General features: G+C 35.8%; 1 non-coding gene across 1 annotated transcript; it reads left to right on the top strand.

The window, feature by feature from the left end:
- Positions 1-19,417: 19,417 nt before the first annotated feature.
- Positions 19,418-19,525, top strand: LOC125389513 (U6 spliceosomal RNA). The gene has a single exon (XR_007228466.2). It is a non-coding gene; the product is annotated as a U6 spliceosomal RNA (small nuclear RNA).
- Positions 19,526-26,122: the final 6,597 nt, after the last annotated feature.

Here is a 26,122-nt window from a genome sequence, read left to right as displayed (position 1 = left end):
AATATTCTGACTTTTAGTCCACTAGTCTATCTTTCCACAGAATTTTAACACTGAAACACTGGCAAAAGAAGTGCCACTTCGATGTTGGCTGACGCTAGTATGCTTTCAAGTGTCTCTCTGTTGCCGCTGTGGAGATCCACTTGCTAGGCCTTGTTGACCCTACACAATATTTTCTGCACAACCTGCCTTAGACTCAAGGGAAAAGTGGTGATCATTTGTCATCACTCCTGTCTCACACAAGAATGTGGAAAGGGACAATCGTGGGTTTGCTTTCTTCCAATTAGTGACACCACTTTGCCCTAAGCTCCTTTCTCAAAATTATCAGTATCACTGATAGCCCTCAAATAACACCCAAAGAATGAGATCCCAGTTGGTCTGTCCTCCAGACATTCTCAAAAATTCTTGAGTATGCCCCTATCCAATCTTATCATTGGAATTTCAACAAATTCTTCCTTTGGGACGTCTAATACCTTTTCCTCTGAGCCATGAACTAGCCATTATGTATTTAGAAACTCTCTTTTCAGTATGGTATTATTTACATTTTTCTTAATTTTTAAAATTGTTTATTTTGTATTTTTACATTTTAATAAAATGTAACTACATCATTCCTGAACTCTTTCTTCCTTCTAGTCCTTCGCATGTTTCAACTCTCCAACCCCTTCCTAGTCCCCTTCCAACTCTCACATAGATAACCTTATTATTATTATTACTATTATTATTATTAATAATAGATAGATAGATAGATAGATAGATAGATAGATAGATAGATAGATAGATATGGACAAATAAATAAATATACCATGCTGAGTTTAATATATATATAGTTTCACGACTGACCACTTTGTATTGAATAGCCAATCAGGGAGCTCATCCCTGGGAAAAAGCTAATTCTCCCTCTCTCAGCAGTCATTAGTTGACTGTAGCTTTTTGTCTAGGAGTGGGACTCTATGAGAATTCCCCCTCCCTTGTTAGCATGCTTATTGATGTTGTCATTGTTTATGAGCCGTTTCTAAGAGAAATGGTCACACAGCAGATTTTCTGTCATTCTGGCTCTTTCTACCCGCCCAATCTGTTAATTTTTGTTTTAGAATTTAAACCTATAGGGTAGAATATAATTTAATACATGTATATAGTACATAAAGATCGACTCAAGGATATCAAAATTTCCATATCCTTAACCACTTTAAAGATTTTGGCTTAAAAATAACAACTGTGCATAAATATTGGTCACAGCTACATATTTCAATTTCTTGCCTTAGCTTTATTTAGCATTCTTGAGTGTGTGTATGTACACATACAGGACACAGAGCATGAGGAAGTCAGAGGACAGCTTGTGTGAGTAGCTTCCCTTCTTCTACCATGTGGACCCAGCAGATGGGACTCAGCTCATCAGGCTTACTCAGAAAGATTCTTGAACCACTGAGCCATCTGCAGTTCACACGTCTCAATTCTTGTGTACAGCACTTACTGAGTAAATCAGTATAATTAAAGTTTCCCTCTATCATTACTTTCTTTTTTGAGCCTTAAAGCTCTTCTGCTCAGTTTAAGGAACTGAGTGGCATTCTTCTCTTTGTCCACCAGGGGTCATTACATCACTGACTTTGGTGGAACTGGTGCTTTTGTGTATAGTTTCCGTTTGCAAATATAAGAGCTTGGTACAGATTTAAGGTATACTAAGATTCATAAGAATTAGAAATATAAGTGTATAGAAGCTGTTTTACTTTTGAAAGCTTCACACAGTCTCTCCATCCCTTTAACTCCAAATCTGCCTGGAAAACATACCTTGTTTCTATCCTAAAACGTTTACTAAATTCCAAACTCTAGTATGTTTAATTCAGTGGCTGCTTCATATATTTGTATATGTTTCAATGAAACATTGCTTCATTCTGTCATTGATTTTACTAAAATTCTTAATATTCATGTCTCTCTGTCTTTGTCCTTCTGTTTCTTCCTCTAACTCTCTTTGTGTCTCTGTGTGTATCTGTCTGTCTTTCTCTGTATGTGTGTGTGTGTGTGTGTGTGTGTGTGTGTGTGTGTGTGAGAGAGAGAGAGAGAAAGAGAGAGAGCAAGAGAAGGAGATACACAAGCCTATCAGCTCTAAAGTCTACACCCAGTCCTTAACTATTGTCTCTGTAGCATGTTTGAAACTTTAATCTTGAATGCTGATTATAAAACCAACTCCTTCCTAATAAAAGAGGACAACATAGCAGTAAAGAAAGCTTGTGCCAGCAGAATGATATATTTCACATGGTATTGCTGAAATGTTCTGTTTGTTCAAATTACATTGTTGGCATTCGTTTTAAGTAGCCTTGTTCAAAAGAGGTCTGTGCTCTTCTCTTCTGCTGAGATGATCAAAAGGAATCCTCTCCTTTAACAAGGCCCCATTATATTATTTGCTTCTTTTTAGTCACAGGGCAGTTTAGGAAGAGAACATATAAAATACTTATTAATGCAAGGAAGATATATTTTTGTGTTAAGAGGATGAACAAATTTCTATACAAAATCTGACATACATCTTAATAGAATCGATGATCACACATACCAGTTGTACTAGGATATCAATCAGGTTCATCAAACAGTATGATTGAACAATAGGTCAAAGGGCACTGTAGGCACCCAGATAAGGCAAGGACAGTTGCAGAAGCCCCAAAGGGTTATATCACGAAATGCTTATTCACAAGCTTCTTTATTTATAACACTAGCGGGGATCTCAGGTTGGTTTCAGAAAATATAATTCTGATCCATAGTCCTACTTTTCAAAATGACATGCCGTTCTGTTCAACACAGACATCTTTTAGCAGTATGGAATATGGAAGTGGTTTCAACACTGACACATCTCACATTGCTCCTAGATTCTGGAAAAATCTTTAACACTATTTACATTCTTGTTTGTCTCCATGCTTTCCGAAAATAGCAGACAAATGGCAAGATAAAGAAAATCAGTGAGGCTCTGGAGGTGATATTGTCATAAACCTTGCAAACTACAGAAAAGGCTTGTTTACACAGCTATGTTTTATGAGGTTTTACACTACCAAATTGCATTCAATGAAACACCAGTGTGTTGGTTAAGTTGTTTTAGTTGTTGATCTAATTTAGTCTTGGAGTCTATGCCTAGAAAATAGCTATAAATTGTAGTCTTGCCCCTGATATGTCTTTGGGTGGCAGAAGTGGTTGTGAACATTTACGACAACACACTTATTTGTCTCTTCACATAGATTAATTTATAAATGTCTGGCATCTGGCCGAGTGGTCCTCTCACAGGAAATTTATTTATACTGACAGATGTCCTCTGAGTCTTGTCTAACCTATGCCTAGTATATTCTCAATAAAAACAATTTACTCCTTAGGTGACCAGGAGTAGCAAGCATCATGTTTGAGTGTGTCAGTCAACAGAGATGAAGCAGAAGCAACAACATGAAACACATGAGTTAGAAGAACTGCACGTCTCAGAGGCTTCAGGAAGAGGAACATGTCTTACAGAATCAAGAGAAAGTGAGAAACTATCATGTATGTACATGTTAAATCAGCCGGGAGGGAGAAAGTAGAAGAGGGGTTTGTGAGTAAAAGCCTTTATTTGGGCCAAGTATGCTGCATAAGCAAGATTTCCTCAGGGTGCTCTAATTGGTGAAAATAGAATGAAGGATGCTATGACTGAGAGGAGTTACCTGTGTGATATCTCCACACTTCAGTTTAAGGGGATGTGATGCCCAGCAAGGCAACTAGTAAGCTGAATCTGACTGTTCCTTAGGGAGGTAACCTGGTAGCACTTGTCATAAGGCTGGTTTCTACACCTTGTGGAACTGAGAGGAGAATTAGAACGTCAATCATACCCAAAAGGCATGTCTTGGCAGCACAAAATTGCTAAATATGTTCAAATAGCTTCTAAGTAATTCTTGGATGTGTAATAAGCATTTCAAATTTAACATGCTTTTTAAACGGAGCTCTTAATTTCTAATCACCTAAAACAAAACATGTCATCTTCCTCCAGTGATTCTTATTTCAGTAATGGCACTGCTGAGAATTCATCAAATATTCAATTCACTAGCTGTCTGATAATAATTCTATATCTGAGGCTAAATATACTTCACATTATAAAAATGTATACTATGAAGGTTCAATGAGATAACATGTATATGTGTAACAGAAATTCACTAAAAGACAAACATTGGAATGACAATAACTATAATTCTCAAACATTTTCAGAGTAAACAACATATTCTGTGTTTAACCTTCCAACATATATATCACCACAACAGGTATCAGGGTAGACTGTAATGTCAATCTGCTCAGCATTTCTGCTTCTGTGTGTTCAGAAACAGACTGATGGATGGAGGGGTTAGACATAAGGGTACAGAATGGAGTATATATATATGCTATATAGATATATGCTATAAAGATTAGCAAAAACAGAAAAACAGGGATGAGTACAGGTGAGTGAAGCCAGGGAGCATTCTCTGAGTTTTTGGTACCTAAGTATTTTACACCTCTGTAGCATATGTCTGACCAGGTGTTCTTTGGTGGTTGTGAAGTTATCTTGTTGAGATTTCTATCTTTCAGTTTTCTAAATACTAAATGGTAATATTGAATAGTGTTTGCCTGTGCGGGGTAGTTAATCAAGTGTGCCTGGAATATGAACCTAGAACAGTAGGGCTAGTACAAAGACTAAAATGTGACACCATGCCATCACAGTCTTAGCTGTTTTAGAACCTAGGTCCTTTTTGAAATCTACAGTAAGGTTTTTCAAGAAGCATAAAAGACATTTAAGCAGGTGTAATATACTTTGGAAGTAAAAAGAATGCCCTTGATGGAATGCACATTGCATGAATTGTAGTATTCTAGAATGTCTCATGTCATATTGTGATCCTCCTGAAGTCCCAGGGTCCCATAAAGCATTTTAAATATGTTGTGGTTGCCTGTCAAGTCAGTACGAGCAAAGTACAGGACATGTGAGTAGGTTCATCTAACCATTTTATAATGCGTGTTTGTCTATAATTAGTTTCTAAACTGATGGTAGCCTCTGGATTCTCGCCAAGTGATATTCTAGGTGGACATGAATTCTTGCATTCCTCATGCATGTGGTCAATTCAAGTACACAAATAAGCAGTTCACAAGTCCAAATGGCAGCCATGGGATTATAATGGAATACCAAGCCTGGGATAAAGAGCCAGGGTGGGTTGGGTGGGTTGAAACTGATATAACTGAGCAATAAAGTGGAAGAAGTGTAAACACTTTTATTGGTAACAAAGCATTTTGGGTGTTTGTGTGTGTGTGTGTGTGTGTGTGTGTGTGTGTGTGTGTGTGTGCTGATAAGCAAAAGATGATATGAACAAAATAACTTCTGACTTCTGACCCTCTTAGTCTGTTTGGGGTTCTACTTGCAGTTACAAGTGTTCTTCACCTAGATTAGTGAGCAAATTGTTCCCTTGGATAGAGAAGACAGCCATTTGATACTATTTCATGTAGAAACTTATGCAGCCAGTCCTCTAGAAAAAAAAAAGAGTAAGTTGAGATATATATTGGTTATTTTGCTGTTGCTGTGATAAAACACCATGATCAAAAGCAATTTAAGGAAGAAAGGGTTTGTTTTGGCTTATGGTACTTGGCGGGGGCAGAGGGGGCGGGTGAGTCCATAGTGTTAGGGACAGTGAAACCAGACTGGTGGTCAGAAAGCAGAGAGGTCATGTTTCATCCATACACGGAAGGCATAAGAAAGAAATTGCTCATGCATAACCATTCCACAAACCACAAACCAAGTGGAATTCCATTTTTTATAAATTACCCTGCAAGTTGCATTCAGTTATAAGCAGCAAAAAAATTACTAAGGTGAGCTCCAATATGTATCTTAATGTGGGGTGACTTTGTTTAGGGCATTGTTAATATGCATTCCCCTCTCCACTGCACCTCATTATCTAATGAGCAGTTGTATACAGTGTTAAATTGTTCCATAGAAAAGACCGTAAGTTTTAATTTCCTTAATGTTATAATCTACTCACTAATTCATGTGAACATATTAATTATAGCACTGTGCTAGAAAATAGATATACAAACTCCACAACACACTTGTCTTAAATTATACCTATAACAACCTAGGAATCCAGCCTGTGCAAACACTATATATACGATGTGGGCAAACATTTATATTATAAGTCCTCAATGAGAAGCAATGCCTAGCATACATACAGTGTGACAAAATTACAAATTAGCACATCCTAATTCCTTATATCATTTGTTTATAATTTTCAAAACTAAAGGTAATCTAAATGATCATAGTAAGGAACTGGTTGCTATGGTTTGAAACATAAATGGTCCTCATAATGCTAGAATTTTGACTGTTTCCCAGATGGTAATGCTATCAATAGACAGGAGGCAGAATAGAAATTCCTGGTACATAGCAAATGTATTAGGAGACTGTGGAACCTTTCAGACATGGGAATTAGCTATGAGAAGAAAGTGACTAAGGATGGGCCCTTGGAGCCTCCCTTGTTTTTTGTTTCCTGGTCCTTTGTGATATGAGGAGCCTCCATATTCCACTCTGGTTGCCATGATCAAAACTGTTTCAATGTCCCCTCCCACCTACTATGCTCTGAAACTTAAAATAAATCTTTCATCCTCGACTGTTTCTGTCATGCTTCTTGGTCAAAGTTACATGAAACTAATTATTACAGTAGGTAACATTAAAGTGTGTCAGTAAAATTAAAGAAATAAGGACCTTCAAAAATTGGTCTTTCTCATAAAATAATGTAAACAAAAACTACCAAAATTCACCAGAATCAACGTTTTTAGGGTTCCCGAAAATTAACAAGAAGATTTCAGCAAGGTGAGGAATGTTGATTCCAAAAGATAGGTTTCAATCAGTTTCTAGAAGTATTTTTAAAGCTAAAGGAAGTATATCTATACAGGTAGTAACCCTTTCCTAATAAATTTGCAGATTTAATGCTGCTCTGGCCTATTATGAAATGGAGGAATTAAAGCCCTCACAAAACATTGTAAGAAAGGTAAAAATAACAGAACCACTTTGGAAGATATACATACAGTTCCTATAGCATTCAACAAGGAGTTATTATACATATTTCAGCAGTTATAATAAAAATTATCTTCCCAAATAAATGCATATGACCACTTTGAAACTGTGTGTAGCAATGTTTATTGCAGCAATATAGGACAAGAAAAAAATGTGATCAACCAAAATGTTAATGAAAAATGGATAATTGATATCATAAAATAGTATATAATCTATAATAATGAATAATCAGCAATAAAAATGAATAAAATAATGATAATATTACAATATAAACAAATCTCAAAAATATTTTAAGTGAAAATTCAGAAAAGGCATATTTTATGATTATATTTATATGAAATTTTAAAAATAGGTAAGATAATAGAAAGCAATACTAGAGTGTGGTTGCCAGGCACTTTGAATAAAGAAGTGCAGAATGTGCATAATAATGAGAATGAAGTGTCATTTGGGGTGATGAAACGTTCTTGAATTAATGGTGAAGATACCACCATTTTCTGAATACATTAGAACTGCCGAATTGTATGATTTAAAAGATTAACTTTGTATGTGAATTTTATCTCAATCAAAAATTCAGTTGTTTCTTCTGCATGTACTGGCTTTTTGTGATCCTGGTCTGTTTGAATGCTCACCTTCCTGGACCTGGAGGGAGGAGGGAGGACCTTGGACTTCCCACAGGGCAGGAAACCCTGACTGCTCTTGGGACTGGAGAGGGAGGAGGAGAGGGAGTGGGGGGAGCGGGAGGGTATTGGGAGGAGGGGAGGAAGTGGAAATTCTTATAAATAAATAAATAAATAAGTAAATTTAAAAAAAATCAGAAGGCAATAGATAAAATATAGCATGTTGAAATATTCACAAAAATGAATGTAGAAGTATTTTATATATTGATGCCAAACAGTATTCAAAATGCATTGTGAAATGAACATATTAAGGTACAGACTGGAGATTGAAGAATATGTACAAAGATATGTACATCCTATCTGTGCATGCACAGAGTATGTAAAGGACACATGAGTGACAGGAAGTGCACGGTGCTGTGGCAAGAGGCCGACTTCCACAGGACGATACTCTGTTCCTTTGGAAACCTAAACAATGCTAGCAAATAATTTTTAAATTACAAATGTTATTATTAAAAAAGTTCAAAGGCCAAATGAAAAATGGGAAAACATTTTAGAAACTCATATAAACCAGTGGTAATAACATTAAGAACCTTATGAAAATATTTATAAAGCTTACAGATAATTCCTAGAAGAGAAAATGAGAATAACATAAATATATTAAAAATCTCTTCCACATATTAGTCACTTTTCCCCTTTCTCTGACAAAATGCTTCACAAAAGCAACTTAAGGAGAAAAGTTTGTTCTTGCTTACAATTTTAGGACAGTAGTTATTCATTTCAGTTGTCGCCTTGACTAGACATAGAATTACCTAGAAAATACAATCCTGAGCTTGTGTCTATGAGTCTATTTACAGAGAAGTTTAAGGAGAAACTAATGACTTTAATTAATCTACTAGTAGTTCAAAATAAATAAAAGTTTATCCTTGGTCCTTAACACATGCATAGATTTTTTTTCTGATTTTTAATGAAAATATAATTGCACCACTTTCCCTCTCCTTTTCTCCCTTTAGCCCCTCCCACATTCTCTCCTTTGCTCCCCCTCAAATTCATGACCTCTTTTTCTTTGTTATTGCTAAATACATACAAAACCTGTTCAGTCCATTTAGTTTTATTTGTATGTATATGATTTCACAGATGATCATTTTGTACTGGCTAATCAATGAGGAGACTCATCCCTGGGGAAGATTATTTTTTTCTGCTTTCAGCATTCCTTGGATGTCTGTATTTACTTGTCTAGGGCTGTAGCCCCATGAGATTTCCCCATTCCAATAGCATGTCTTTACCACCATTTCATCCAAAACAAAGGGATTTTGAATTTGAATATAACTATTAGTTACTTTTTATGACCAAGCAGAGTGAGATTCTAAGTCTGTCTCAGATTGATGTGCAAATGTTCTAAATTCAATCTCATTCTCCATCATTCATTTCAAACCTTCCCTATTCTGGACAAATATCTTTAGTTAGACTTCTTTCTATAAGAGAGTATTTTTTCATCTCTATTAAGCAGGTCCTATCAGCTGCTTCCATCTTCTTTTATCATTAACACTAGTCTCTGCTATTAGCTGCAAAATCACTTGATGACCTCCTTCGAATCCTTGTTAGTTTGTGACATAGTTTTGAGGAACACTACTGGATGTCTTCTTTCCCTATATATATATAATCACCATACACCATCCTCAAAGTGGTCAAAGTGGTGGCCAAATACAGTAGTGTCTCTGACATTTCAGATTTTCGTGTTTTCTCTGGCATTCCTTCAAATAAGCAATGCTTTATAATAATTTTAAGCATCCCCAAACCTAGAATATTGTGATAATGTGGCCAAATTTACAAAATATTACCTCCAATAGCATCATTATGAGAAGTGCCTAAAACAGCACCTGAACTATAGTATTTTTCAGCAGAAATAGAAGTCAATAAATCAAAATTACAACTGCAGAAACTCATGATAGAAGTTCCATATGTGGACACTAGATGGCAAAATTGCAAAAACGTAGTAGGTAAATTGGTCTCTGGTGGTTCATGGAAAGACAGCAATGAGCAGAAGAAAGAAAGAACTATAATATTGAAGAAACCGGCACTGGCTCCTGAGACTGAGGCCAAGGTTAATATCAGAAAAGCAATCTTCAGAAAACTAAGAGACAGGGCTTACAGACAGGCAATACCTAAGAGATATGTGGATGATGCATTCAAGCAGCAATATAGTCCCAAAAACAATCATAAAAATTACACACAGAGAAACAAGGAAATAGACTGTTTTTCTGAGGCTGTGGGACCAAAGCTCTTGGCTTTACTCTTATAGTTGTTAAAAGGATTCACAGTGGGAATTGAGAAACATTAGAGAATAGGAAGTTGTTGTTTAATGAGAACAGAACTAAAGCTTGGGGTAATGAAACAGATCTGGAATGGAGTAGTGCTAACTACTTTAGTAACACTGTGAATGTATTTTATGCCACTGAATTGTGTGCTCAGGAACTAAAGATAAAGGAGGTTTCATCCAGGTGTGGTAGCATTGCTGTTAGCCCAGTTATTCTGGAATCAGAGGCAGAAGGATCGTGAGCATGTTTTATTGTATATAGTTCATAATGTACATAATATTAGTATAATTTCTTTAATAAGAGAAAAATAACCCAAAACAAATCAAATTTTCAAATACCTTGATAGGGCTCCTAGATACTGCAGGGTCCTAGTTTAGAGTGGATGTTGTCTAGTTTCTCCATGCCATAGCGTAACAATCTGCCACTCATTTCCCAGCCCCATAAAATGGCCAGCCAATAGATGCTTCTCTTTATTCTCTTGAATCACTACATTAGATCAGCTAATAACTCATCAAAATATTTAATGTGTATGTATCTTTAATCTTGCCTTTTGCTTCATTTATTATGTAGATCTGAACTTCTGTCACATATTTTTCTGCATCGAAGAACTTGTCTCACAGCTTCTTACAAGGCAAATGTGCACTGGCAAGTAATTTTCTCAACTTTTGTTTGTCTGGGGAAAAATCTTTTCTCTCTCTCTCTCTCTCTCTCTCTCTCTCTCTCTCTCTCTCTCTCTCTCTCTCTCTCACTCTCTCTCTCTCTTTTATTTCTGAATAATAGTTTCACTGGATCCCGAATTGTAGGTTGTCAGTTTTTTTCTTTCAACACTTTAAACACTTCACTACACTCTTTTCTTGGTAGATGATTTCTAAAGTGCAATACAATATAATTCTTATCTTTGTTCCTTTGTAAGGTAGCTTATTCTGAGACTTCATCATTGCCTCGATGTTGATATGCATGCTGTTGTTTTGATAGCCATTCTCCTTGGTGTTCTTAAAGCTTCCTCAGTTTGTAGCCAGCCATTAATTTTAGAATATATTTAGTCACTGGTGTTTCAAATCTTTCTTCTGTTTCTTTCTCTTTTCTTCCTCATAGTTTTCTTATCTGTAAGCATTGTTTATGTGAGCTTACAGTTAGACATCCTATTCTGCGTGTGGGCCTTCATCTTTCCCTTTGTTGTTTAATTTGAGAAGTTTCTATTGGTGCTTCTTAAAAATTCTGTGTGTGATTCCCCCAAAGGTATTTTGAACTTTGCTTACAGTATTTTGTTGTGGTGGTGGTGGGGACTGAAACAAATATATAGGTGGGTTAAAGTGTAACCTTCAACTTCCGGACTCCAAGATCCTACTGCCTGGGTGGCTCTTACTGCGTGTGTATGTGTGTGTGTGTGTGTCTGTGTATACATACATACATACATATGTAGAGTTAACAGTATTTTTATTCCTGGAGTCTCCTCTTTGTGTGTTTTAGAGCAACCTAGGACACATAGATAAAAATGGTAATGGAACACAGATCCTTGATTCCATTTTTGCCTACCTTTCATATCCTCCCTGATAAACCAGCAAGAACTCTTTATCAATGCAAATCCACAGTGTACTTTAGGGCTCACTCGGTGTTATAGTTCTATAAATTTTGAAAAATATAAAAAAGCATATAAATAACTATAATACAAAATAAACTATAGATTCACTAGTCTAAAATCTCCATGTTTGAAGTTTCCATTTTTCCATTCTCCCTAATCCTTGAAAACCACTGATCTTCCTCTACCTGCAGATATGCCTTCTCTGGAATTGAATCTCACAATACCTAATATTTTCAGACATATATATATATATATATATATATATATATATATATATATATATATTTCCCTTTGTCTTTTCAGGATTTATAGCTCATTTCCCTCAGTGTTGAATTTTTTCTTTTATTTTGATGAGTCTACAGCCTTCTAACTCACCACCGAACAATATCCGGCTTAATGACAAGTTTGAGCAATTATGAGTAAGTTGTTAGAAATATCTACTGTAGGATTTTATGTGGACATACATTTTTAACATTTGGGTAAATACTAGTGAGAGTAATCTCTGAGTTGAACAATAATAGTGTATTTTGCTTTCTTGGAATATATCAAACAGCCTTCCAAAGTAACTGCACAATTTTATGTTCTCTGGAGAAATAAACACATATTCATGCAAGCATTTGGCATTGTCAGTATTTGGATTTCTTTCTGTCTGATAGGCAGGTAGTCACAGTCTCTCAGTTGATGTTTATGTTTCTATGGATCTCCCTTGGTAAGGGTTTTGTACAAATATTTTGCTTTTTAAAAACTGGTTTGTATTTTTTGTTATTGTTCACTTTTTAAGAATTCTTTCTTGTGTTTTTGTTCTTTAGTAGTATAGTCTTTTGCAATTTTTTTAATTCTGGCTTGTAAAAATCCTATTCCAAATATTTCTTCATGTTTCTATCTCTCTGCTTGCTACATATCTGTTATTATGTATTGTCCACTTTTTCTATTTGAGGACTAATGTATTAATCGTAGTTATCAGAAATTTCAAGTCTGATCATTTCAATATCCCTCTTGTTCCTCAATCTAGTTAAGATGATGATTTATCCCTTCCAAATGTGTTTTTTTTTCTCTTGTAACACGTACCTTGAACAGTTTTTAGTTGAAGGCCAGTCATTATGTATTTAGTAAAAGAAACCCAGGCAAATAGAACATTACTGTAGGGTTTGTGTTTATCTAAGAGTACAGTGACCTTTCTGTTTCCTTTAGCTGAAAATATGTTGGAAGCTGAAGATTACTCTAGGGTCTTTAATTGTGACTCCACTCTTGTGTTTGGATTTCCCCCGGGACTTCTTCTTAAATATCATGTAACCCTTGCAGTTCCCGCTTTTGGATGTCTTTACAGCTTAGTAGAAGCTTCATTCTGCTGTAGAAAAGATTACATATAATGCTATGGTTAGGTCTCCAATTTAAGTGAAACTACCTATTCCACAAATGTTTCCTAATTCTTTCCCTTGGGTACTCAGGAAGGCTGTGCAATCTCAAGCTGGGAATTTCTCTTCATTGAGATGGTCTAGGTCTTCAGAAGTATATGCCAATTAGGTTTTGATAATATATATAATCTCTGTGAGTTTGGACTTTTAAAGAATAGATTGTCCTGGGCCTATATCAAAATATTTACTCCCCATGGCAAATCTGCAAATGATTGTTTTTCTGCTTTTCATTCTGAGTATCAGATAAGGTTTCTGGCGAGAACGTCTGAAAGTCTGAAAGTCCCTAGAGAATGGTTCTCTGGGAGCTTTTATCTCTAAAGATAATCAGCCACCAGGTTCCATCAGCTCTCTGATTTCTGGTTTTCAGTCTTGTCAGATTTGTGAGGACAGGAATGGCAACTTCCAAAGTCTTTGCATGCCAGAAGGGTTTTTTTTTCCTTTGTTTTACTCATCCACCTTAAAAGTCACTGCTCTTCTTAAAATATTTGGGTAAGCATTTGGAGAGAAAGGACCAAATGTACATTGTACAGTAAATGAGAACGTTTCTGTGTGTATTAAAAATCTTTCCAGAGCCATTTTTAACTACAAAATAAATGTGTGTTCATTGTAAAACTTGAAATGTAATAGGACATGCAGTAGTCTCTTATTCCCAAGTTGATCACTCTGAGCACGTTCTTGCCATCTTTTAGTTGATGGAACGAGCATAGACAAGCACATGTGCTGTAGTTTTTACAAATGTATCAGAATGCCTTTACTCTTCTACAATATGCCTTTTTTCTTTTAGTTATAGTTGAGATTTTATTTGACATGATTTTATGTCCTGCTTTTTAACTTTCAAGTGCTTCCCTTCATATTTCATAAATATTTATTCATTTATTCAGTCTTTTTTGATGTTGTGGGCTTACCCCCAAGCTATTGTGCTTGCTAGAGCCAAGCTGTACCACAGAGCTAAGTACTCAACTCATTCCTCTGTTCTTAAAGTGTTAATAGTTATCTTCATTATACAAATGCACTGCAATATACTTAATTAAGCCCACTTGTTAAGCATTGAGTGTTTTGTTTTTCATTTATTCACTTAAGAAATATTCATTGAGTACTTGCTGTATTTGTGTCACAGCAAGAATAAAATGTGTGCTTCTCTGCTTGTATATACATATGTGTGTTTCAGGCTTCATGACGGTTAGATTCAAGCTGTTATAAATAACACTGAGGAATACATCAGTACCTGACATTTTTTCCAGTACTCCTTTTGTATAGAATACTGAAAGTGTAATTACCAAGTCAGAGAATATAAATAATTTGAAACCCTCAATATAAATTGCTAAAGATGTCATTAGAAAGATTGAATCATTTTATTAGCTTGTAAAACTTGCAAGGCAATATTCATGCCTACCGTGTTCATGATAACACTATACTGCTAGCACCACAGGAAACAGTGCTTAGTACATATTAGATTGTTGCTGCATGTTAAATAATGAATACCTAAAACTTCATCATACTCCACTTTCTTATGAGGTTGTTAATAATGTTAATCCACCAGTATAACCTATATGGATGCATTTTATGTATTTTCCAGTTTTTCTCTTGTGGATATCGAGTATGACATTATCTTCTTTTCCAATAGAAAAGCTCTCTTAAGGTCTCTCTTAATGGTTTATATAAAGCCTCCTTTTAAGTAAATGAACTTTGAGCTGTGACATCAGACACGTCCAAAATTGAATCTTGATTTCACCATTACTTTTGTGAGATAAATAGATATTCTGTAGCTCTCTTATGTCATGAAGATTACTCAACACATTTTTTGAAGAGTAAGTGATTTATTATAAAAATCCAGTTTTAAAGTTACAGCTAGGTAATAATGATTGGGCCAGTGCTAGGTTTCTACTGCTCACTAAGACAACTGGGACTTAACTTCTGCATGTGCATCTAGAAACAAGCTCTATTCCTCAATCTGGACTCTGGTGTCTTGTGTGGGTAGTGGTCACTTTCCCGTCTCCACATGTCTACCAGATTTCTCTTTTTACTTCTTTTACTTCATTTCTTCCTAGCAAAATTCAGGCAATTTGTTTTAAATACCATCTGTTCCAAGAAATGTTTCTAGATTCCCCAGATGATCTGGGGTGGTTATTGCCTCTCCTGAAGCCACTTTGTGCCATTTCCCATACTGTGCTATATTTCATGGAACAATGAGCCACTTGAAGCAGGGAGTTTGTTTCCGTTACCCTCCAGTGTGAAACACTAAATACATTCTCTATATCAACTTGTTAAACTGAGGTGCACTGTTTCTAGGCTTACTTCTCAAAGTTCCCATGTTTTTTGGGTGAAGCAGGAAAGGAGGGGATATCCAGTAGGAAGAAGTGGAAGGACAAGTTAGAGAGAATAATTTTTAAGCTGTGTTTTTCTGATTAAAGTATTGGTGGGAAACTCACCAGGTAAGGTGCTCATATCGTGGCACGGTGCTTGGTTCCAGATGTTTAAAACATCTCACATTGATTTATTTTGACTTATTTGGCAGGCAAAAGAGGAAAGAAAAAGAGAGCAAATAAGCAGACTAGAATGGGTTAAGAAATTGCCACACACTTTACAAAGATGCAATAGAGTTAGGGGAGTAAAACAAACACAAAACAAAAACTTGATTGAGATTACCCAAATACAGAGAAAACCACAAAATTCCCCCTTCTTCCCACCCTGGTAAACTTACATGAATCACTCATTCATCTTTCCTTCATTCACTTGTTCGGTTCAACAAGCCTTTACTGAGTGGCTATTATAGGAGAAACTGTATTGGAGACAGAGAGCTCACAGTCTGGGAATGGAGGTGGCTATATAAATAACAATCATACAAAGAAGACAGCATAAAATATGTATCCTGGAATGTAAAGAGAAACAAGAGTCTCAGGACTGGAGCTAACTCACAGAGTCAAGCAAACAATAAGCTCCTTTTTGCTGCCTACAGTTAATGTTAGTAGCTCAAAATTAATTAAGAATATGTCTGCCTGGAATTTATGTATCTTGCAAACTTTTTGACCAATTCTTTTTCTATAACTTGCCCCTAAGATGGCAGGAAAGTTGTGATAGATTTTACTTCTTTTCTTGAGTTTTCTTTTTTTTCCAGTCCTTAGATACCAAACCTAGGGACTTGTACCTCCTAGGCAAATTTTTTACCACTAAGCATTATCTTCAGCCTCATCGAGTTCTCTTTTTTTGTCATTTTAGCTATTTTTTGTTATTTTCTGTTTTAAATTTCAATTAATTTTATTTGTTGTTTATTTTTCCCTGCTCTATTATGAGTTCAACAATATCAAAACAGAAATATGTAAGAAAATATAGATGTATGTCCTTTTTCCTTTTTGTCAGTGTTTATGGTATCATCCACAGATGCTTTCTTATTATTAAAGCCAAATTGGCCAGTTATCCTATCTATCTGATTACATAATTCACCGAAAAAGCAGTATTTAAATAATTTTTGTACAAATAAGTCTTCTCTAAAGAAATAAGGTAGGGGTTGTGATAGGAATTTTATGCTTTGTGAGCCTGCCACTAGCATTTATGAGACAGATACAGAATGACTAAAGACATATCAATCAATTTGAGAAAGTTCTGAATAGCATATGCAGCCCTGTGCAGAAATAGCACAAAATACTGGCAATTATAACCAGCCACAGTCAACAAAAGATAAAGCAATAAAGCAAGCTAGGCCAAGCTAATTGAGCTACAAGGCAGACCACTGTTTGTTGGGCACCAGTGTCTCTTCACAAAGGCAAATGACCACCCAAATTATAGCAATCTGGTACCTTACAAATAACTGGGACACAAGATCTTCTAAGCCCTCTGATGTTAGGAGACAGCACAACGGAAATATTGCTCTCTACTTTGAAATCAGGATAATTATGATTGGAATTCTGGCTCTGCTGCTTATTAGCTTTGTAGCCCCGTGTCACTCATTTTCCCTCTCTCAAACTTCAAGGCAGTAATTGTACCTACTTCGTGGGATGGCTTTGAAAATTCATGGACATTATACACACAAAATACATGGGTGAAGAGTTGCTAACAAACACAAGTATGTTGTTTGAATTGGGAAGATGTCATTCTTTTTGGACTTTTTGGGGTTTTTCAGGCTCTTCAGGCCTCAGTCTTCGCATCTTATAAAATTATTGGAAAGACTCTGCAGCAAAGAGAATGGAAGTATACAGAGATTCAGAATATCACAATTCGCAGTGGAAATGTTAGTGGTTCTTGTGAGCACATCTCTGTGTGATGTGTGTGCATGCATGCGTGCAGATATTCATATCTATAGAGGGCAGAGGTTTATGTATAATTAGTCTCCACTTTTATGTTTAAAATCTGTTAGTGTGTATATGGATGATGTGTGTGCATGACTGTAAGCTCACAAATGCTGCAGCGCACACGTGCCACAGCTCATGTGTAGAGGTCAGAGGACAACTTGCTGGATTCTTTTCTTAAACCACGAGTTCTGGGAATGGAACTCAGAGCAGCAGCAGTACCTGGTAATCATTGTTATCTGCTCTGCTATCTGGCTGCTCCAGCTTATCTTTTGAGGCAGGGTCTATCATTAAAGCTAGAGCTTATCAGCTTGGCTAGGCTCCACAGATCCTCCTGCCTCTGTCCCATTCCCCTGGCACTGGAGTTACAGAAACACCAGGCTCCAGGCCTTGTTTTTCCAAGGTGCTGATGGCCAAACTCAGATCCTTATGCCTGAATAACAAACACTTTACTGACTGAGTCATCCCCTCAGCTCTACGTGGTATCTTTATTTGTACATTTAGCAGCTTATTGTCTGTTTATTAGCATACTGAAAAAGCATTCATTCAACCTTCTCCTTCCTAAGTTTATTTCCTAATAGAATGAGTCAAACCTGCTACTGTTGCTAATTAAAATGTTCTTAGAGCTGAATGAACATATCAGCTACCCTGTGTGGAGGGAGAGTAGGTGAGGGTGTATGTTGGAGCCTGGAAGATCAAGCCACTGTTTTAAATACTTCATTTCTTGAAACACTTTGAATTTCAGGCCATTTTTACTTTCTTAATTAGATGTGTGTTCCTCAATGTGCCGCACACACATATGTGTACGTGTGTTCCTTTTTCTTATTTTTGTATTTTTTTTTTGCAGAAGAGATAGTAATGCATTATGGAAATTAAAGAAAAGAAAAACAATCCACTGTATTGATTCACCCATTGGTAACTTTTTGAAATTACATAAACTATACCAAGTATATTTTTTCCTTCCTTTCTGAAAGTGAAAAGAAAACGCACAAGTATAAAAAAACTACAGCTCAATAAAAAGCATATTTCCCTAAAAATGGGATTTATTCCGGAAAATCTGTGCTTTGTAATTTTTCTCCCTGCTCCCAGGGGAAAGGGCTTTCTAATACTCTGGGTACCAATTTATTTCAAAGTGTACTCTTAGAACCAATTGCATGATAACCAAGAAAAGTGTTGAAAGACACTAGGAACTTGAGCTTCTGGGCTATTCTGCTGTCTCTTCTTCCATCTAATTATAAGAGTGCTCAGACTGCAGGTGCCAGCCACTACATTTGGCTATATTATGGAGGCTTTAGGATTAAATTTAGGGTATGTGACTTTCACAGCAAATACTTTTACCCACTTAGTCGTATTTCAAGTCAGAATGACAGATTTTAGATGTAAGTTTAATGTTTTTATTTTTGATATTAAATCATAATTACATTTACGCATTACCCTTTTTCCTTCCAACCCCTCACACGTATCCCCCCCGCTCTCTCTTAAATTAGAAACCTCTTCTTATTTGTTATTTGTTATTGTTACATATGTGTAAACACACATGTAAAACAATACAGTGTATACATAGTCTATGTATATGTTTTCAGGATTGATCACTGTTCTTGAATAACCATTTGGAGGTCTTCACCTTGGCAAAACTTCCTCCCACTCTCTGCATTGCTTAGTTGCCAATAGTTCTTTGTCTAAGATTTAAGCCTCCATGAGATTTCCTCCTTCCATGTTACCATACCCTGTTGGTGTCATCTCTATTCAGGTTTTGTTTAGGCAACTGTGAGATATCATGGCTATAGTTTGTAGCATGATTAATAAAAATCCAGAGAGAGAAATTGGGGTCTAACCTGAAGGTCAAAAATGCAAAACAGCTAGCCACTGGCTCTTTCCTCTACCTCAGTCCAAAATGGTGATCCTGCCTCCAAGAATCTCAGAATGAGACTGTGTGTGAGAGCAGTCTCCTCCTGCTTTATATTCCTCTCTGGTGCTGTGATTAAAGGCGTGCACCACTACTGCCCGGCTTCTCTTGCAAACTAGTGTGGCTAACAGGATTAAAAGTGTGTGTCACCACTGCCTGATCTGTAAGGATGATCAGTGTGGTTGTTTTAATTTCCGAACTTCAGGCAAGCTTTATTAAGATACAAATGAAATATCACTACATTTCCCCTTTTTGTCTAACATAAAAAGGGAAGGCTAGTGCTCGCTTCGGAAGCACATGTACTAAAATTGGAACGATACAGAGAAGATTAGCATGGCCCCTGCGCAAGGATGACACGCAAAATTCGTGAAGCATTCCATACTTTTTATAATTTAATAAAATTTACTCTTAAAAAAAGGAAGGCTATAACTAATAGAAGAAAAATATATAAAATAAATACAATGACTATATAAATATATACAGGCAATAAGTATATAAAAATGTCTAGTCCATTGCATTAGACTAAAATAATTCAACTATTTACTGCATATATATGTATATATATATATATAGTACATTCTGTTTACTCATGCTAACCCAATTTATTTCCTTTCTATTATCCATCATCCATCATCCCATTACCTGCCCTTTCCTTTTCACACACAAATGCCTATGTTTTTTTTGTGACCCACTTGATTTTCTCCTGAACCAACCATCTGTGTGACCACAAGTTTGTAACTAGCCATTACAGCCTGGTGGGCTTTCCATTTGTAACATAACTAAAGACAATGACTTTTCCACCTCCCAGAATCCATCAGGTGCCAATACTTTAACAGGGCAGAGTAGGGTCTCATGAGCTCATTCGTGATCAGTTATTAGTTGTTTGCACTCTTGTGCACACACTTGCTGCAGACAGCCATAGCTGCTATAAAATCAAGATTTTAGTGTCTATCTCATACCCAGAAGAGAGCATTTTCTATTTCTTCTCTCAATCCTATGGCTCTTACATTCTTTCTGACCTTTCTTACTTCCACAATGTTCTCTGAATATCAGAGGAGTGGTGAGAATGTCCTGTGTAAATCTGGGCATTCTATCAACTTTTTATTCTAAGAATCTGAGTAACAGTGATTTGTGATATTTATTGCCATTTACTGCAAAGAAGAAGCTTCTCTGGTCAAGGATAAGAATACCATTTGTCTATGGGTATATACATAAATACTTAGACCACAGTGAGATACCCATTTGGGTCTATTTTAGATATCCTCAGCAATGGGTTTGGGACTGGGTTTAAAATACTGGATGTAGAGTCTGTCCTATAGCACAGACCTCAAATACAATCAGAAAGAGGTTGGTTATCCCATAAAGGTATGCCAGTATTGTATCAGTGGGCACACTGTGCCTAGCAGGGTGATATTTGTTGTATGAGAATCTTTTCCTGGAGAGATGCAACAAACGCATGACCACTCAACACAAAAAAGGAGTCAACAACAGAAGAAAAGTCACAGCTTCCCCAATGCCCAATTTGGTGAGACAATTCATTTTTTATTGGGGTTGCTAACAAAAGTATGAGTGAGAGGATATATACAAGGAGAAGCTGTATCACAAGATGCCCATCCAAACACGAGGGATGACTGCAGAAGATTACAACCTGGAGCTGCTGGCATCTTTTCTTTTGGGTAACATTGCTGATCAGTCTTCCTCCTGAGCAACTTCTTCTTTTTATACTGTTAAGTAGGGTCCTTCAACAGTCTTCCAAGTTTTTGTTCTCCCTCTCATGTGATGTTTGTGACCTTTTGTTTACCTCTTGAGGCTCTTTAGCCTCTCTTTCCTCCTGGAGGAAATGTTTCAATTTGAAGGGAATGGAGCAATTTGGAGGAACATGCCTTGTAACAGTATTGTAGTTGGTTGGGTTCACAGTTAGGTTAGACCATTGATACCTTCTCTGCCCACAGCCTACCTTCTCTGCCTGCAGAGAGCCTTCTAGTACTGTAAAGCTAAGTATGTCTTTGGTTTATTGAAAAATATCAAGTTTTTGGATACAGTGTTCTGATATGTATTATAGAATAACTCTTAGTTATACATGATTCTACCCTCAATATAAAACATAGATCTGTTTAATTTATTTGGTAGTAGAATTCAAACCTAAACAAGAACCAAAGTCTTTTTATTGTAAGTCAAAAAAAAACCCTACATTTGTTTCTTGATTCTTGGTTTTCTGAGTTCTCTGTATGTTCCATATATTAATATTTTAATAACTGTATAGCTGGAAAAGATTCTCTCCCATTCTGTGGGCTTCCTTTTCATTCAGCTGATTATTGCTTTAGCTGTGCAGAAGCTTTTTTGGCTTAATGAGGTTTCATTTGTCAATTACTGGCCTTAATTCCTGAGGAAATGAAATCTTATCCAAAGTCGTTTCCTACACTTATATTTTGTAGGGTGCTGTGTATGTTTTCTAGCAGTTGCAGTGTTTCATGTCTAGGTCTCTGATTCATTTGGAGTTGATTTTTTGTGAAGGATGATAGTTTTTTACAGCCAATTATAGTCACTTAAGAGCATTTCTGAACTTTTAATCTGAAAAGGACATTGCATTTTATCTAATTTACTAAACATAGTTGCTACAATGAGGTTGTTACACACTTTTACTACTAAGAAGACAATTCTTTCTAAAGCTCAACTGAAGAAAGAAAGCCAAGAGAGAAATGCTTAGACCTAAAGTCTTCTCTAGACCAAAATTTTTCATTTCAGTGAGGAGAAGAAGCTCTTGTTCTTACATAATGCAATTATATAAAGTAACAGATTTCCTTCTGATTTATTTCTCCAAGCATGAAAATTACCTTGATCAGAATCATCGACCAGTATCCTACTATCCTTTCATAGCCTCCTCTCGTTGATCTCCTTTCTCGTCCCCAATAGTAACAAGGCTAGAACTTTAGGGAACCAAGGCAAAAGGGCCTTCCTAAATTTCTAGTACTCATGTAGGTTAGATAATAAAATGCATCTTATTAAATGGAAATCTGAAATTGATTTTAAGTTACACTACCAAATAAATTGAGTAAATGCATGATTTATAACAAACTCCTTTTATCATAAATGAAAACTGTCTTGTTAAAAATCTTAGTTATGAACAGAGTTGTAAGAAAGAACTTAAACTCTTCTTTTTTTCGTTACAACAAATTGAATCCTAAGTTCACACACACTAGGTCAGTACTCTTATCACTGATCTATACTCTTTGCTCACTCAGAATTTAGGTTCTTTTAACTTATAAAATCTCAGCTTAAAAGCTAATCCCTACCACTTTATTAGGTTTTCCATTTTACTGGGATGAACAAATCATAGCCTTACTCTCTCTTTGTGGAAGAAAAATGAAGAAAAAGCAGACTATGCAGAACCTGCTAGAGAACCAACAGTCATTCCACTCAGAATGAGATTCTTTACTCCACTGCACACACATTCACACATGCGCATGTGTGCATGTACACACACACGCACATACACAAATTCCTTATGCCTTTAACATATTATTAATGTTTTCTCTGTCTGGAAAATGCTTCCATTTCTTTGATAATCTGTCATAGGCACAAATGACAGCAGTCTAAGATAAGTTGCATACAAAAATATTGATATCTGAGAAAGCAGAGTTTAGATGTTAGCTTAGCTTTTCATAAACAGTGTGACCCAAGGTTATTTATTTGGCCTTTTTAAAATTTCATCTCCGTATTAGAAAAATATGGAAAATAAGAGTTTCTAGTTTATAGGGATGCCAAGTTATTTAAATAAAATTATGAACATAAAGATAGTATGTCAGTACCAAGAATATGAAAATCATTTACAAAGCCATCATTACTATAATCTGATGTTTTTGTTTGAAACTTCATTCTTATTTAAGACTATTGTTTACAGTTTTTCAACAGAAATTCATTTGAACATGTCCTCTCTCCTACTATATTTTATTTTCTACATTCAATAAGTATTCATTTAAATTTTAATGTGAATGAAGTTGTCATATGTCTTTTAGTTCTGAGGCATCCAAGAAAATATAAATTGACACTTTGAGCCCTTATCTAATGAGAACATTTTGGACACACTTCTTTATATGATATAGATTTAGTTTATTAAATTTTTTTGGAGAAAAACTAAAAATTGGTGATTACAGAGTGACATGGTGGCAGTCCTGTTTTAAAGCTTTCACCAAAGACAATCTGAGGTCTGGCCTCCACAGACTGAGCAAAGTTACAAGCAAAATAAGCTCAGAGTTTGTGTGTGTATCTTGTCCTGAAATAAAAAAAAAGTTCCATTGACTTGCCATATATCCTTTCCTCATTAAGGCTTTAACAGCTCAAACTTTGTGAGCATCCTAGGGAGCAAGCAAGCAGAGGATAGGACCTGGAGAATAATGATCTGGTATACTTCTTGAGTATTGAAGTTTGCTAAAGGCAAATGGTACTTCAGCTACTTTCCGTGGTACCTGGCAGCCTTAGATAATGATTTTCAGACAGTTTTACCTATAAACAATAGCTGCATAAGTTGTGCAATGGTATGACAGAAGGAAAAGGAAAAGTCTGCTCCTTAATGAAAAGAAAAAAATTCTTCTAGTGGCCACACAAGGTGCTTGAAATGCAAATGTTATTAAGGCTGAAGTAGAAGTGAGTGCTGGAGAGAAACAAATTGCAGGGGTACATTTATCAAGTTAATCAGCTGTTTAATGAGGCTAGAACAGGGGACTGATGATTTAGTCAGAGAAATAGGAAGAGATTAAGTGTTAGCTTGAATGAGGAATTAGGGAGATAAAATGGATTCCTAAGAAAGCTGATCTCAGAAGCCAGGGCAATGGATGTGAAGAGGTGAGGGCATTCTCATTTTAATTGTGCATAGCAATGAATTTTGCTTCTCAATCAGGGCTGAATACACTCTCACCCTCCAAATTTAAAGCATATTTTATTGACTCAAAAAGAAACTTCATTTATAATGACACATGCATTTATCTCTCTTTTTCTAAATTTCTGATATTTTTTTCATTGATTTGTTTTTCCTGTTTAGGAAAAAAAAGGAATACAGTCAAGAAAACATGATGGTAATCATTAATCTTTGCTCCATACTGACCTTTTGACCCTCCAGTGAATTGTTCTTTAAGAAGCAGAAATATAAAAGTCTTTTTTTTTCATTAACAATTGTGATGAACTAGTACATGCATGTTAAAAGAAAGTTCTCAATAGCTAATTTAACTAGTAAAAACCCGGTGTTGATTATATCACCTCTAAAAATAACCTCTGATCCAGATTTTATAAATTATATAATTTTGTGGTATTGCCAGCTCAAGTTTTTAATTAATGGTTTGAGATAATTATAGAATGACATTTTGTGTATACAGAGATATGACATACACACAACACATTCCCCTAAGGATAGCAACTTGTATATTGGACATTATCATAGCCAAGCTACTAATACTGATACACTCAAGCATTAGATTACTTGGGCTAATGCATCATCACTTGTGTTCTTCTTTTACAGCTGGACCAACTTCTTTACTCCTTTTCCCCTCTCAAAATTCAGAATTCCACATCTCTATAATTTTGTCATTTCAAAAATGTTTTATTAATACAATCACACGATGTAGAACTTTTTGTAATTGGCATTTGCTTTCAGCATAATTCTCTGGAAATTCATTGCTATTGTATCATTTAAATACTTTTTATTGCTAAGTAGTAGTCCATGATATGAATGTTTAACTATTTAAAAAATGGTTTAGCAGTTCACTCATTCAACAACATCAAGTTTGTTTCCAATATCCATCTACTATGAAAAAGGTAGCTATAAATATTCATGTATATACAGATTTTTTTGTGTATGTTTTTATTTCAGTGGATTAAATCTCCAGTAGTGAAATAGCTGGATCACGTGATAGTTTTGATCATTAAGAAACTGCAAAATAATTATGAGTACCCATGCATTTTTACATTTATATCAGCAATGTAGCAATAATTTCTTTGTATGACATCTTTTTATTAGTGATGTATTCATAGGTATATTAAGATGTAATAATTAGTCAATAAAAAGCTAGAGCTAATGGGCCAAGCAGTGATTTAATTAATACAGTTTCTGTGTGATTATTTCAGGAGTCTTGGTGGCAGGGAAATGAGCAAGGAGCCTCCTACAACAAATTGGTGCCCAATGTGTGGACAATTGCATCCACAGAAAACCTGAGAGAGCTTGGAAGGTAATTCTAGATACAAAATAACAACATTAAGCATTGCTTCTTGGTAGCACAATTTCTTGGGTTTGCTCTCTTTGCTAGAGGCAAGTACATCTCATTTATGAGAGGCTTCCTGACTCAGTTATAGCTGAGAAATTTTGCAGCTCTTTTAAGAGGCTCTGCCACCAAACACTTAAATGGTGATTATGAATTATCAACAGTATGCTTTTTGGTGTTGTCAGGGACCTTGAAATGCCATAGAGTTGTGGAAATAAACATGGCTCTGGCCAGTAATTCCGCCATGAAGCTAGGCTCTAAGAAAGCTAAGGAATGAATGTGTTGGATCCAGCCCCTTCAAAGCCACAGTTTTAATCCTAGTCATATCGCTTAGCAAATTAAAGACTCATGTGGTCAGAAAAAGAGAGATATATTAAAGATAGTGTTAGAAGAAAAAGCCTCTAAACAGTTTACAGTGTGTTTAAAAATATATGTAGGCTTTGGAGAGAAAAGAAAAAAGAATAAAGTCCTTAAAATAAAAAAGAAAGAGAATAGTTAGGTGTGGTGACATGAACCTTTAATTCCAACACCTGAGGGGCAGAGGGAGGTAGATCTCTGTGAGTTCAAGGTGTGGTGGCACACAACTTTAATCCCAGGACTTGGGAGGCAGAAGCAGGCAGATTTCTGGGACTTCAAGGACAGCCTGGTCTACATAGTAAGTTCCAGGACAGCCAAAGATACACATAGAAACCCTGTCTCAAAAAGCCAAAAATTAAAAATAAAAATAAAAGA

This window comes from Myodes glareolus, chromosome X (genome assembly GCF_982192425.1).
Source record: "Myodes glareolus chromosome X, mMyoGla1.1, whole genome shotgun sequence".
Classification (NCBI taxonomy): Eukaryota; Metazoa; Chordata; class Mammalia; order Rodentia; family Cricetidae; genus Myodes; species Myodes glareolus.
Note: the sequence above shows the minus strand (reverse complement) of the source record. Positions and strands in the feature narration are given on the sequence as shown.